This window comes from Macaca thibetana, chromosome 5 (genome assembly GCF_024542745.1).
Source record: "Macaca thibetana thibetana isolate TM-01 chromosome 5, ASM2454274v1, whole genome shotgun sequence".
NCBI lineage: Eukaryota > Metazoa > Chordata > Mammalia > Primates > Cercopithecidae > Macaca > Macaca thibetana.
The window spans coordinates 107,383,063-107,397,634 of record NC_065582.1 but is presented as its reverse complement, the minus strand read 5'-3'; the positions used below and the strand labels follow the sequence as shown (position 1 = coordinate 107,397,634).

Here is a 14,572-nt window from a genome sequence, read left to right as displayed (position 1 = left end):
CTTATGAATATTATTTTATTCAAAGAGTTTCTCTTGTAAAGAGTATATAGTTGGGCCAAATTTAAATCCATCTGATAGTCTCTGCCTTTATTTGAAGGGTTTAGTTAATTCATGTTTAATATAATTATTGATATGGTTAGTGTTCTGGTTATCTATTTCTTCATAAAAAATTATTCCAAAGGCTAATGGTGTATCAGGAATAGATCAGGAATTCAGACAGGGCACAGTGGCAATGGCTGCTCTTTGCTCCATGGTTGCTTCCAAGTGTTGGCATTCTGAAAAAAATTAGGTAAATATCTGTGTGCAGACTTTTGTGTGGATATAAAATTTCAATACATTTGGATAAATACAAATAAATGCAATTGCTGGATCATATGGTTAGAGTATGTTTACCTATGTAAGAAAGTGCCAAACTGTCTTCCAAAGTGTCTGTACCATTTTACATTTCCACCAGCAATAAATGAGAGTTCCTGTTGCTCTACATTCTCACTAGTATTTGGTGGTGTTAGTAGATTTTGGCCAGTCTCATAGGTATGTAATAATATCTCATTGGTGTTCCTAGTGACATATGATGTTGAACATCTTTTTATTTGCCTTCTTGTCATCTGTATATCTTCTTTGGTGAGGTGTTTGTTCGGGCCTTTTGCCCATTTTAAAATAGGTTTCTTTTTCTTTTTGTTAAGTCTTAAGAGTTCTTTGTGTATTTTGGATAACAATCCTTTATCCGATGTGTCTTTTGCAAAGATTTTCTTCCATTCTATGGATTGTCTGTTCACTTTCTTAACAGTGTCTTTTGTAGAACAAAAGCTTTACATTTTATAGAAGTCCAACTTATCAATTATTTCTTTCATAGATAATGCCTTTGGTGTTGAATTTAAAAAGTCATCACTGTACCCAAGGACATACAGATTTTCTCTTGTGTAATCTTCTAGGAGTTTTATAGTTTTGCATTTTATATTTAAGTCTGTGATCCATTTTGAATTTTTTTATGATAAAGGTTATCTTTGCTCCATTTGCCTTTGTTCCTTTGTCAAAGATCAGTTGACTATATTTATGTGGATCTCTTTATGAGCTTTCTATTCTGTTCCATTGTTCTACTTGTCTATTCTTTCACCGATACCACACTGCCTTGACTATTGCAGCTTTATAGTAAATCTTGATGTCAGGTAATGTCAGTCCTCCAACATAGTTTTCTCCTGTAATATTGAGTTGGTTTTTCTGGGTCTTCTGCTCCTCCACATACACTTTACAATCAGTTTGTCAATATCTACAAAATAACTTGCTGGGATTTTGATTGTGACTATATTAGATTTACAGATCAAGTTGGAAATAACTGACATCGTGGTAATATTGAGTATTCCTATTCATTTGCATGGAATAGCTCTCCATTTATTTAGTTTTTTGATATATTTCATTAGAGTTTTCCTCATATAAATGTTGAACACATTTTATAATATTTATACCTAAGTATATTTTTTAATGATAATGTAAATGGTGATGTGTTCTTAATTTCAAATTCCACATGTTTATTGCTGATATATATTGAATTTTTGTATATTAGCTTTGTATCCTACAACTTCTTCTAATTGCCTACTAATTCTAAGATTTTGCTGATTCTTCTGGATTTTGTGTATACACAATCATGTCATTTGTGAATAAAGACAATTTTATTTCTTCCTTCCCACGCTATATAAGTTTTATTTTCTTTTCTTGTTTTATTGCATTAGCTAGGAGTTCCAGTATAATGTTGAAAAGCAGAGATGGAGGGGAGAGGACATACTTGGCTTGTTCCTGATCTTAGCAGGAAAGCTACAAGTTTCTTACCATTAAGTATAATGTTAGCTGTAGGTTTTTTAAGATGTTCTTTATCAAGTTAAGAAAAGAAAATTTTCCTCCATTATTGGTTTGCTGAGAATACTTTATCATGAATGGGAATTGGATTTTTCAAATGCTTTTTTTCTGTATCTATTTATATGATCAATCATGCGACTTTTCTTCTTTGGCTGGTTGATGTGATGGATTACATTAATTAATTTTCAAATGTTGAGCCAGCCTTGCATTCCTGGGACAAATCCCACTTGATCATGATGTATACTTCTTTTTATACCTGATTGGATTTGACTTGCTGATATTTTGTTGAGGATTTTTGCATTTATGTTCATGAGCAATATTGGTCTGCAGAGTTTTTTTTTCTTGTAATGTCTTTGTCTGGTTTTGGTATTACGGTAATGATAAAACCTCAGCAAGTTAGTCTCTGGTAAAATAATTTCTCCTGAGGGCAAGCCTTGTAAGAATAGAATGTTCTGACATCTTACAAAATAACTCCTTTTCCCCTCCCTGCTGCCAGAGCACAGGGGATTTTTTTCCCCAATATTCATTGTTTTTCCCCAATATTCACTTGTATGAGTTTGACTTCCAGGAGATCTACTTAGGAGGAGTAGATCCCCTCTCTATTCAAGTAGATCTCCTGGAGATCAAACTCACAAAAGTGTGGGAGCCTTCCTGTGACTGGTTTTTAACTCTCAGAGTTGTTTTGCACTGAGTTTCCAGCAATTGATCGATTACAGTTTAGGTTTTTCTACTTCAGTACTTGTACCCAAGGTGGTTTCTGCTCAAGAATTTTTGCTTTAATAAGCTGTGGTTCTCTGTATTTGCCTGTTTCTTCAATTTTGAGGGCATTGATTTGCCTTGTGACTTCATTTCTCTGATGGATCTAAGAAAGGTTGTTTACTTAACAGTTTGTCCAGCTTTTTACTTGTTAGGACAGAATGGTGACGTCAAAGTTCCTCACATAATTCACAGGAAACTGGAAGTTCATTAATCATTTTTCTCTTTTTTTTTTCTTTCTGTATGCCCAAGTTTCTATCTGGTATTATTTATTCTTAGTCTAAACATTTTTCTTAAACATTTGTGGCAGTGTAGGTCAGTTCGTAGTAAATTCTCTCAGCCTTTCATTTGAAAATGTTTTTATTTTACCTCGATTTTTGAAGAATTTTTCTTAGGTGGATATAGAATTTTATGGCAACAGTTTTATTTCCTTTAAATACTATTCCATTGTCTTCCGATATGTTTTCTGTCTTGCATGGATTCTAATAAGAAATTAGCCATCACTGGACTGGGAGTGGTGGCTCATGCCTATAATCTCAGCACTTCGGGAGGCCAAGGCAGGTGGGTCATTTGAAGTCAGGAGCTTGAGACCAGCCTGACCAACATGGTGAAACCCCATCTCTACTAAAAATACACAAAATTAGCAGGGTGTGGTGGTGCAGGACTGTAATCTCAGCTACTCTGGAGGTTTAGCAAGAGAATCGCTTGAACCCGTGATTGCACCATTGCACTCCAGCCTGGGTGACAGAGTGGGACTCCAAAAAAAAAAAAAAAAAAAAAAAAAAAGAAAGAAAGAAAGAAAGAAAGAAAGAAAGAAAGAAAGAAAGAAAGAGAAAGAAATTAGCCACCATTCGTATCATTGTTCCTGCTATATATATTTTTATTTTTTTGGCTGCTTTTAAGATGTTCTCTTTCTGTTTATGTTTGATCAATTTGGCTGTCATTTGTCTAGGAGTGGCTTTCTCTGTATTTATCTTGCATGAGACTTGTTGAACTTCTTAGAGCCATGTGTTCATGTTTTCATCCAATTTGTAAAGTTCCAGTCATTATTTTTTGAAGCATTGTTTTTGCCCGATTCTCTCTCTCTCTTTCCCTTCTAAGACTGTAATTACATGTATGTTACAAACTTGATATTAAAAGAAAGAAGAAAACTATATTGTAGTAAGGTTGGTTTCTTTCAGCTGGATCCAATCTGCTTTGCAAAATTCCTGCAAGCAAGAACAGCATCTTGCTCACACTGATCTATAGGACACCTCAAGGTATACTCCTTGTGAAAGAAAACTGCTTTCTGGAGGTGTCCTCTATGCTGGTGGAGGGTAGAGCCTGGGAAACATGGAAAAAGCAAAGAAGTTGACAACGTCAAGGATAAAACAGTGCCTCAGACATTTTCTCAGGTCAGTAGCAGCCACTTTCCATATTCAGCCTAGAAGAGCGGCTATGTGAGGAAGGTGAATTTGGAATATAAATGCAAAGAAGTTATATATATATACACACACACACACACACGATATATATATATATACACACACACACAAGTTATATATATATACACACACACATACATTTTTTTCAGAGGGTCACACGAAAATTCAAGAATGACATTGTTCTTCTGAAAGTGATTTCAGGGTTCCATGCATCTTATTGGCATTTGGATACGCAGTTAAGCAGTAGTGTGCTGGTAAGAGGGTCCTTTGGGGGAAAATTTGTGGCACTTGCTGACTTTCATGATGCAAATAGTGCCACCATGGCCAATTACAAGCTCCACCATGACATCACTGAACATGGCTGGAAACAGCCATGAAGAGTCAGTTCTCTTGAGCCAGTGCAAGCTGACTGCAGCACACACTGAGCTGCAGGATTGTGTTTAGGGCTAATAGCTATTGGCAAATTCAACACTTGTTGAAAATAGACATCATCGAGTTCTAGAATCCACTGCCTGTTGCTCTATGGCCTTCATTTTGGTCATTGTTTCTCCAGCTTTTTGAAGCAGCTCAGTACATCTCACCACTGTGGACCCCAGACCCTTTGACTTAATGAAGATTGATGTCTTCATTAGATTTTGAAAAGGAATGCTTGAACATTTTATTACCTGGTTGCTGGTGTCTAGTACTCTCTGTTCCATTGCCTATCTCCCCCACCTCCTGTGACACATTCCTGAAAGTGCTCCAGGAAAAAAAATGTTACAGACTTGGCAGATCAGCCTTTTTCTGATTGTGCAATGTCCTTCCTGAGAAACCCCATTCTCCAAAGACAGTCATTCTGAAACTACAGCTATAAATGGGGGTCCAGGCCACCCCCTGGGATGGCAGAATAAGAAGCCAGGTGGTAGTGGACTTGGACAGACCAAATCTATAGGAAATGGCATCCATGTGTGTCTCACCAGTTTTATGGATGCAGAATAACTGTCAAAGAGTTCATTGGAAGGAAGAAAGGGACAAAATACTTCACTTTCATTTAGATTATATTTTGCCCCTTATGAAGCAACTTCATAAACATTATCTTATTTGCTCATCACAAGATACTGATGAGACACACTAATATTGTGAATATAATAAATCTAATAATGTAACATATGATTATTGTGTATTAAGAATTATAAGTATTTAATATATTGTATAAAATAATATATATTAATATGTGATTATACATGTGACTATATATGTAAATATATGTGATATATAGTATATGTAAGATAACACAATAAATGTTAGCAATATAATAAATATTAATATTTATTTTCTGTCTACAGATGAAGACACTGAGACTTGGGGAAAATAAGTGATTTGGTTAGGGTAACATGTGTTAATGGCAGGGGAGGAACTTGAAGTCTATCTGATTCTAGTCTAAAGCCCTCTCCATATCAGACTGATGCATGTGTGGGTGTATGTGGGGATTCAAGAGGGTTTCAATCAGTCCTGATTATTTAATTACACTAGGTGGATTAAAAACTACCAAAACTTTCGAACAAGGTGGAAATTATGCTACTCTTAAGAAGCTTCAGGGGGGTGTGCCCAAATTGACCGAATAGGAACAGCACCAGCCTCCAGCTCCCAGCGTGAGTGACACAGAAATTGGGTGCTTTCTGCATTTTCAACTGAGGTACTGGGTTCATCTCACTGGGGCATGTCAGACAGTTGATGCTGGTCCACAGGTGCAGCCCAACCAGCGAGAGCTGAAGTAGGGCGAGGCATCACCTCACCTGCGAAGTGCAAGGGGGAAGGGAATTCCTTTTCCTAGCCAAAGGAAACTGAGACACACAACACCTGGAAAATAAGGTAACTCCCACCCTAATACTGTGCTTTACCAAGGGTCTTGGCAAACAGCACATATTCCACACCTGGCCCAGAGGGTTCCATGCCCATGGAGCCTCCTTCATTGCTAGCACAGCAGTCTGAGATCTAACTGCAAGGGGGCAGTGAGGCTTGGGGAGGGGTGCCCACCATTGCTGAGGCTTAAGTAGGTAAACAAAGCTGCCTGGAAGCTTGAATTGGGTGGATCCCACCACAGCTCAAGGAGGCTGGCCTGCCCCTGTAGACTGCTCCTCTGAGGACAGGGCATAGCTAAACAAAAAGCAGCAGAAACCTCGGCAGAGGTAAATGCCCCCATCTGACAGCTTTGAAGAGAGCAGTGGATCTCCCAGCACAGAGGTTGAGATCTGAGAACGGACAGACTGCCTGCTCAGTGGGTCCCTGACCCCTGAGTAGCCTAACTGGGAGACATCTCCCACTAGGTGTAGACCGACACCTCACACCTCACATGGCAGGGTACACCCCTGAGATGAAGCTTCCAGAGCAAGAATCAGACAGCAACACTCGCTGTGCAACAATATTCTATCTTCTGCAGCCTCCGTTGCTGATGCCCAGGCAAACAGGGTCTGGAGTGGAGCTCAAGAAAACTCCAACAGACCTACAGCTGAGGGTCCTGACTGTTAGAAGGAAAACTAACAAACAGAAAGGACACCCACACCAAAACCCCATCAGTATGTCACCATCATCAAAGATCAAAAGTAGATAAAACCACAAAGATGGGGAAAAAGCAGTGCAGAAAATCTGGAAATTAAAAAAATCAGAGCACATCTCACCCTCCAAAGGAATGCAGCTCAAGGCCAGAAACAGAACAAAGCTGGACAGAGAATGACTTTGATGAGTTGAGAGAAGAAGGCATCCGTCAATCAAACTTCTCAGAGCTAAAGGAGGAACTACGTACCCAGCGCAAAGAAACTAAAAACCTTGAAAAAAAGAATAGATGAATGGATAACTAGAATAATCAATGCAGAGAAGACCGTAAAAGAACTGATAGAGATGAAAACCATAACACGAGAACTATGTGACAAATGCACAAGCTTCAGTAACCAACTCGATCAACTGGAAGAAAGAGTATCAGTGATTGAAGATCAAATGAATGAAAAGAAGTGAGAAGAGAAGTGTAGAGAAAAAAGAGTGAAAAGAAATGAACAAAGCCTCCAAGAAATACGGGATTATGTGAAAAGACAAAATCTACGTCTGATTGGTGTGCCTGAAAGTGACAGGGAAAATGGAACCAAGTTGGAAAACACTCTGAAGGATATCATCCAGGAGAACTTCCCCAACCTAGTAAGGCAGGCCAACATTCAAATTCAGGAAATACAGAGAACACCACAAAGATACTCCTCAAGAAGAGCAACTCCAAGACAAATAACTGTCAGATTCACCAAAGTTGAAATGAAGGAAAAAATGTTAAGGGCAGCCAGTGAGAAAGGTCAGGTTACCCACAAAGGGAAGCCCATTAGACTAATAGCAGATCTCTCAGCAGAAACTCTCTAGCCAGAAGAGAGTGGGGGCCAATATTCAACATTCTTAAAGAAAAGAATTTTCATCCCAGAATTTCATATCCAGCCAAACTAAGTTTCATAAGTGAAGGAGAAATAAAATCCTTTACAGACAAGCAAATGCTTAGAGATTTTATCACCACCAGGCCTGCCCTACAAGAGATCATGAAGGAAGCACTAAACATGGAAAGGAACAACAGGTATCAGCCATTGCAAAAACATGTCAAAATGTATGGACCATCGATGCTAGGAAGAAATTGCATCAACTAGCAAGCAAAATAACGAGCTAATATAATGACAGAATCAAGTTCACACATAACAATATTAACCTTAAATGTAAATGGACTAAATGGTCCAATTAAAAGACACAGACTGGCAAATTGGATAAAGAGTCAAGACCCATCAGTTTGCTGTATTCAGAGACCCATCTCACATGCAGAGACACACATAGGCTCAAAATAAAGGGATGGAGGAAGAGCTACCAAGCAAATGGAAAGCAAAAAAAAGCAGGGGCTGCAATCCTAGTCTCTGATAAAACAGACTTTAAACCATCAAAGATCAAAAGAGACAAAGAAGGCCATTACATAATGGTAAAGGGATCGATTCATCAGGAAGAGCTAACTATCCTAAATATATATGCACCCAATCCAGGAGCACCCAGATTCATAAAACAAGTCCTTAGAGACTTACAAAGAGACTTAGACTACCACATAATAATAATGGGAGACTTTAACACCCCACTGTCAACATTATACAGATCAACGAGACAGAAAATTAACAAGGATATCCAGGAATTGAACTCAACTCTGCACCAAGCAGACCTACTAGACATCTACAGAACTCTCCACCCCAAATCAATAGAATACACATTCTTCTCAGCACCACATCACACTTATTCCAAAATTGACCACATAGTTGGAAGTAAAGCACACCTCAGCAAATGTACAAGAACAGAAATTATAACAAACTGTCTCTCAGACCACAGTGCAATCAAACTAGAACTTGGGTTGAAGAAACTCAATCAAAACCACTCAACTACATGGAAACTGAACAACCTGCTCCTGAATGACTACTGGGTACATAATGAAATGAAGGCAGAAATAAAGATGTTCTCTGAAACCAATGAGAACAAAGACACAACATACCAGAATCTCTGGGACACATTTTAAGCAGTGTGTAGAGGGAAATTTATAGCACTAAATGCCCACAAGAGAAAGCAGGAAAGATCTAAAATTGACACCCTAACATCACAATTAAAATAACTAGAGAAGCAAGAGTAAACACATTCAAAAGCCAGCAGAAGGCAAGAAATAACTAAGATCAGAGTAGAACTGAAGGAGATAGAGGCATAAAAAACCCTCCAAAAAATAAATGAATTCAGGAGCATGTTTTCTGAAAAGAGCAAGAAAATTGATAGACTGCTAGCAAGACTAATAAAGAATGAAAGAGAGAAGAATCAAATAGATGCAATAAAAATTGATAAAGGGGATATCACCACCGACCCCACAGAAATACAAACCACCATCAGAGAATACTATAAACACCTCTATGCAGATAAACTAGAAAACTTAGAAGAAATGGATAATTTCCTGGACACTTACACTCTCCCAAGACTAAACCAGGAAGAAGTTGAATCCCTGAATAGACCAATAGTAGGCTCTGAAATTGAGGCAATAATTAATAGCTTACCAACCAAAAAAAGTCCAGGACCAGACAGATTCACAGCCGAATTCTACCACAGGTACAAGGAGGAGTTGGTACCATTCCTTCTGAAACTATTCCAATCAATAGAAAAAGAGGAAATTCTCCCTAACTCATTTTATGAGGCCAACATCATCCTGATACCAAAGCCTGGCAGAGACACAACAAAAAAAGAGAATTTTAGACCAATATCCCTGATGAACATTGACACAAAAATCCTCAATAAAATACTGGCAAACCGAATCTAGCAGCACATCAAAAAGCTTATCCACCATGATCAAGTGTCAAGGGGGCTTCATCCCTGGGATGCAAGGCTCGTTCAACATATGCAAATCAATAAATGTAATCCAGCATATAAACAGAACCAAAGACAATAACCACTTGATTATCTCAATAGATGCAGAAAAGACCTTTGACAAAATTCAACAGCCCTTCATGCTAAAAACTCTCAATAAATTCGGTATTGATGGAACGTATCTCAAAATCATAAGAGCTATTTATGACAAACCCACAGCCAATATCATACTGAATGGGCAAAAACTGGAAGCATTCCCTTTGAAAACTGGCACAAGACAGGGATGCCCTCTTTCACCACTCCTATTCAACATAGTGTTGGAAGTTCTGGCTAGGGCAGTCAAGCAAGAGAAAGAAATAAGGGATATTCAGTTAGGAAAAGAAGAAGTCAAATTGTCCCTGTTTGCCGATGACATGATTGTATATTTAGAAAACCTCATCGTTTCAGCCCCAAATCTCCTTAAGCTGATAAGCAACTTCAACAAAGTCTCAGGATACAAAATTAATGTGCAAAAATCACAACCATTCTTATACACCAGTAACAGACAAACAGAGAGCCAAATCATGAATGAACTCCCATTCACAATAGCTTCAAAGAGAATAAAATACCTAGGAATCCAACTTACAAGGGATGTAAAGGACCTCTTCAAGGAAAACTACAAACCACTGCTCAGTGAAATCAAAGAGGACACAAACAAGTGGAAGAACATACCACGCTCATGGATAGGAAGAATCAATATTGTGGAAATGGCCATACTGACCAAAGTAATTTATAGATTCAATGCCATCCCCATTAAGTTACCAATGACTTGCTTCGCAGAATTGGAAAAAAACTGCTTTAAAGTTCATATGGAACCAAAAAAGAGCCCGCATTGCCAAGACAATCCTAAGCCAAAAGGACAAAGCTGGAGGCATCAAGCTACCTGACTTCAGACTATACTACAAAGCTACAGTAACCAAAACAGCATGGTACTGGTACCAAAACAGAAATATAGACCAATGGAACAGAACAGAGCCCTCAGAAATAATACCACACATCTACAGCCTTCTGATCTTTGACAAACCTGAGAGAAACAAGAAATGGGGAAAGGATTCCCTATTTAATAAATGGTGCTGGGAAAATTGGCTAGCCATAAGTAGAAAGCTGAAACTGGATCCTTTCCTTACTCCTTATACAAAAATTATTTCAAGATGGATTAGAGACTTAAATGTTAGACCTAAAACCATAAAAACCCTAGAAGAAAACCTAAGTAATACCATTCAGGACATAGGCATGGGAAAGGACTTCATGTCTAAAACACCAAAAGCAACAGCAACAAAAGCCAAAATTGACAAATGGGATCTAATTAAACTAAAGAGCTTCTGTACAGCAAAAGAAACTACCATCAGAGTGAACAGGCAACCTACAGAATGGGAGACAATTTTTGCAATCTACTCATCTGACAAAGGGCTCATATCCAGAACTTACAAAGAACTCAATCAAATTTACAAGAAAAAAACAACCCCATCAAAAAGTGGGCAAAGGATATGAACAGACACTTCTCAAAAGAAGACATTCATACAGCCAACAGACACATGAAAAAATGCTCATCATCACTCGCCATCAGAGATGTGCAAATCAAAACCACAATGAGATACCATCTCACACCTGTTAGCATGGCAATCATTAAAAAATCAGGAAAAAACAGGTGCTGGAGAAGATGTAAAGAAGTAGAAACACTTTTACACTGTTGGAGGGACTGTAAACTAGTTCAACCATTGTGGAAAACAGTGTGGCAATTCTTCAAGGATCTAGAACTAGAAATACCATTTGACCCAGCCATCCCATTACTGGGTATATACCCAAAGGATTGTAAGTCATGCTGCTATAAAGACACATGCACATGTATGTTTATTGCGGCACTATTCACAATAGCAAAGACTTGGAGTCAACCCAAATGTCCATCAATGACAGACTGGATTAAGAAAATGTGGCACATATACACCATGGAATACTATGCAGCCATAAAAAAGGATGAGTTTGTGTCCTTTGTAGGGACATGGATGCAGCTGGGAACCATCATTCTCAGCAAACTATTGCAAGAACAGAAAACCAAATACCACATGTTCTCACTCATAGGTCGATATTGAACAATGAGATCACTTGGACACAGGAAGGGGATCATCACACACCGGGTCCTGTTGTGGTGGAGGGAAGGGATGGCATTAGGAGATATACCTAATGTAAATGACGATTTAATGGGTGCAGCACACAAACATGGCACATGTATACATATGTAACAAACCTGCACGTTGTGCACATGTACCCTAGAACTTAAGGTATAATAATAAGAAAAAAAAAAAAAAGAGAAGCTTCAGTGGGATCCTGGGTCTCAGAAGTTCTCAAAGATATAGATCAGTAATGCCTCATTTATCCAGGCTGGCAGAGAAGGAGATATACTGCAACAATAAAATGTCTATGTGATTGTTTGCATACCTAAAACTTCCAAAGTTTTTATTTTTATTTTTTTATTTTTTGTGGAGACAGAGTCTCACTATGTTGTTCAAACTGGTCTTGAACTCCTGTCCTCAAGCAAACCTCCAGCCTTGGCCTCCCACAGTGCTGGAATTACAAACATGAGCCACTGAGCGTGGCTAAAGTTTCTGACTTTTAAATGACATCACTTAAAATTATGTTGCACATCACCTTGTATTCTTAAGCATAGAATGCCAAATCTAGCTTATTTAACATTTTCTTCTTAGTGCATCATTGTAAATCTCAATTTTTTTAGTCTTTTCTTAATTCACAACCCTCTGGAGCTCTACACTACAAGGTTCCAGTCTGCTGTGCTTTTTGGAGTTCCTGTTTCTTAGTTGCTTCTATTGGTGCACTTACCTTTAAGAATTTCTGCTCCCTCTTCTATCTTGTTGGTTCGAATTTGTTAAAAAGTGAGGAACCAGCTCAGATAACCCAGGTTGGTTAGACATGTTGATCAAGCAGGAGCAGACAGGTTTTAAATAAAGGCTGGATGACCTTCTGAAGTAAACACTTTCTATCATCTTCCTTAGTTTTAGGGGTTGATAGGGGCTGTTGCAGTGCTGCTCATATCTGTTTACCAGATGAGCTCTCTTGTCACTCAACTCTGTGGGTGTTGGTGATCAATGGCTTGCAGCTGCACCTTTCACTGAAGCCTTGCCCTTAGCCTACAGGAGCTGATCCACCCAGAAATACCTGAGAGGTTGTTCCCTAACCTCTGGGTATGGCTTGCAGTCAATCACTAATACAGGGGTATAAAACCCCAGCCCCCTTGCCTCAAGTTGGGACAATTCTGTGAAGCCATCCTTGTTCCAGTGCTATATGTGGGACCAGACAGAGACTGAACTGCAGCTCAACACATATCCTCACTTTGCTTCTTCCCTGCCCTCTCTTGCTTCCCTCACTGCCTTACAAGCACTTGCATGTGCTTGCAGAAGACCCCCAACTCTGCCATTGCAGCGTCTGATGTTAGGGATCTTAACCTAAGACAGGAGACTTCCTGTCCCTGCCTGTTTTATATTTTCACCTATATTCTGGAGAGGTAAGATAACAAAAATCCCTAGTCTCCTCCCTCTCTTCCAACTCAGCATTAAGAGACAAGAGAAGCCTAGTCATGAAAGAATGTAGAATGAGAAAAAAATCATTTTGCAAAAGATACCTTAGAATTTCATTCATTTGTCAAATGTTGCTTTAAAGTCTATGATATGAGTCACTGTACTAGTTCTGAGGAAACAAAAATAACAGACACAATCTCCCCTCCCCTCACCCTTTTGAGAACCTCACAGTCTGATGAGGAAACCAGTAAGAAAATAGGACAATTCCCATACCTCTCGATAAATGCTATTATTGAAGTTAGAACTTCCTCATTTAAGAAGTATTTCTAAGCGTCCACTATGTGCTAAATATTTGAGGTATAAACTGCAGAATCCAAAGGCTGGAGAAGACATGAAAACTTTTACTTTGGAAATGATACCGGAGGAGGTTCTAGTAGAGGAGGAGGAGTTTATCAGTGAAGAATGTTACAGATAGTGTTCAGATTGAAGGACAATGTTTTGAAAAGATACAGTGTTCGGCGGGGGGACTGGAACTGAGGAGGAGTTTATCGTTGCAGGAGATGAGGAGAGGAAGGCAGGGATGGATAGGAAGAGCTTTCTCTGCCAGGCTAGAAAATTGGGGTTTTATCCTGTAGGTAACTTGGAGCCAAGATAGCCTTATGAAACTAAAAATGTGGGCAAGACCATTTCAGTGGGACCATGACTGTCACCCATAGGACAAATTGGGAATGAAGCAGGGTGGATGCCCATAGCCCCGTCAGTGCACAGCTTGACAAGCAGATGTCTACATCAGGCCTTTGTGTGCAGTGCACAAACAATGCAACAGTATGTAACAGCCCTAATGACCTGTGATATCATGGCTTACTTATGACATTTGTTTTCTTCTATTAGAAAAATGAAGAATTCCTTCAGTTCTCACTTGAAAATTTGATTTGTAAGGGAACTGGAAGTTTTCCTGCTGAGTGCTCCATCTATAAGAGGTGAGCAACTACCCATAGATCAAGAAATAACCAAGGGAATCTCTGCCCTTGACCCCATATGCTATCACCATCGCCTGAGAGGCCTCCATGGCAGTCCTGTTTCCCCTGACTCACCAGGCTGTCAATCCAGCCTGGGAGATGAGATTTTAACTTTGGGTGGAAGGGTGGAAAGGGAGTGGGGAGGGGAGAACTGAGAAGAGACAATGTGAGGTCACTGTGGCACCATGGGGAAACGGAAGTAGTGGGGATGGGGAGGAGTGTGGAAAGAAGGCAAGAGGCAAGAAATCAGAGCTGGAAGGAGGTCATTAATATACACATTCTTTCCTTCACAATACTGCAGTGGGCAGGCTCTTTCTGCTCAAATTCCATGTTATGTTCCCTGCAACAGTTCCTATGAGCCCTAATGACCTGTGGCATCATGGCTTATAGCATCTCATCTAGCCTAGGAGATGGGGTTTTAAATAATAGTACCAAGTATTTTGGTTATTTTATTATTGTAAGGAAAATAGATTTTCCCATGCACAGACTAAGTAATTCCTGCCTTTGTTCATGTTTTCCCTAATAATAATATAAACAACAATAATATTCAACATTGTTTGAACAGTTACTCCAC

At 39.0% G+C, this 14,572-nt stretch overlaps 1 protein-coding gene across 1 annotated transcript in view; it reads right to left on the bottom strand.

Annotated features, from left to right (window-relative positions):
* The window catches only part of TMEM165 (transmembrane protein 165), a 777,160-nt gene that overhangs the window by 373,922 nt on the left and 388,666 nt on the right, over positions 1–14,572 (bottom strand). The gene's annotated exons all lie outside the window — the stretch shown is intronic.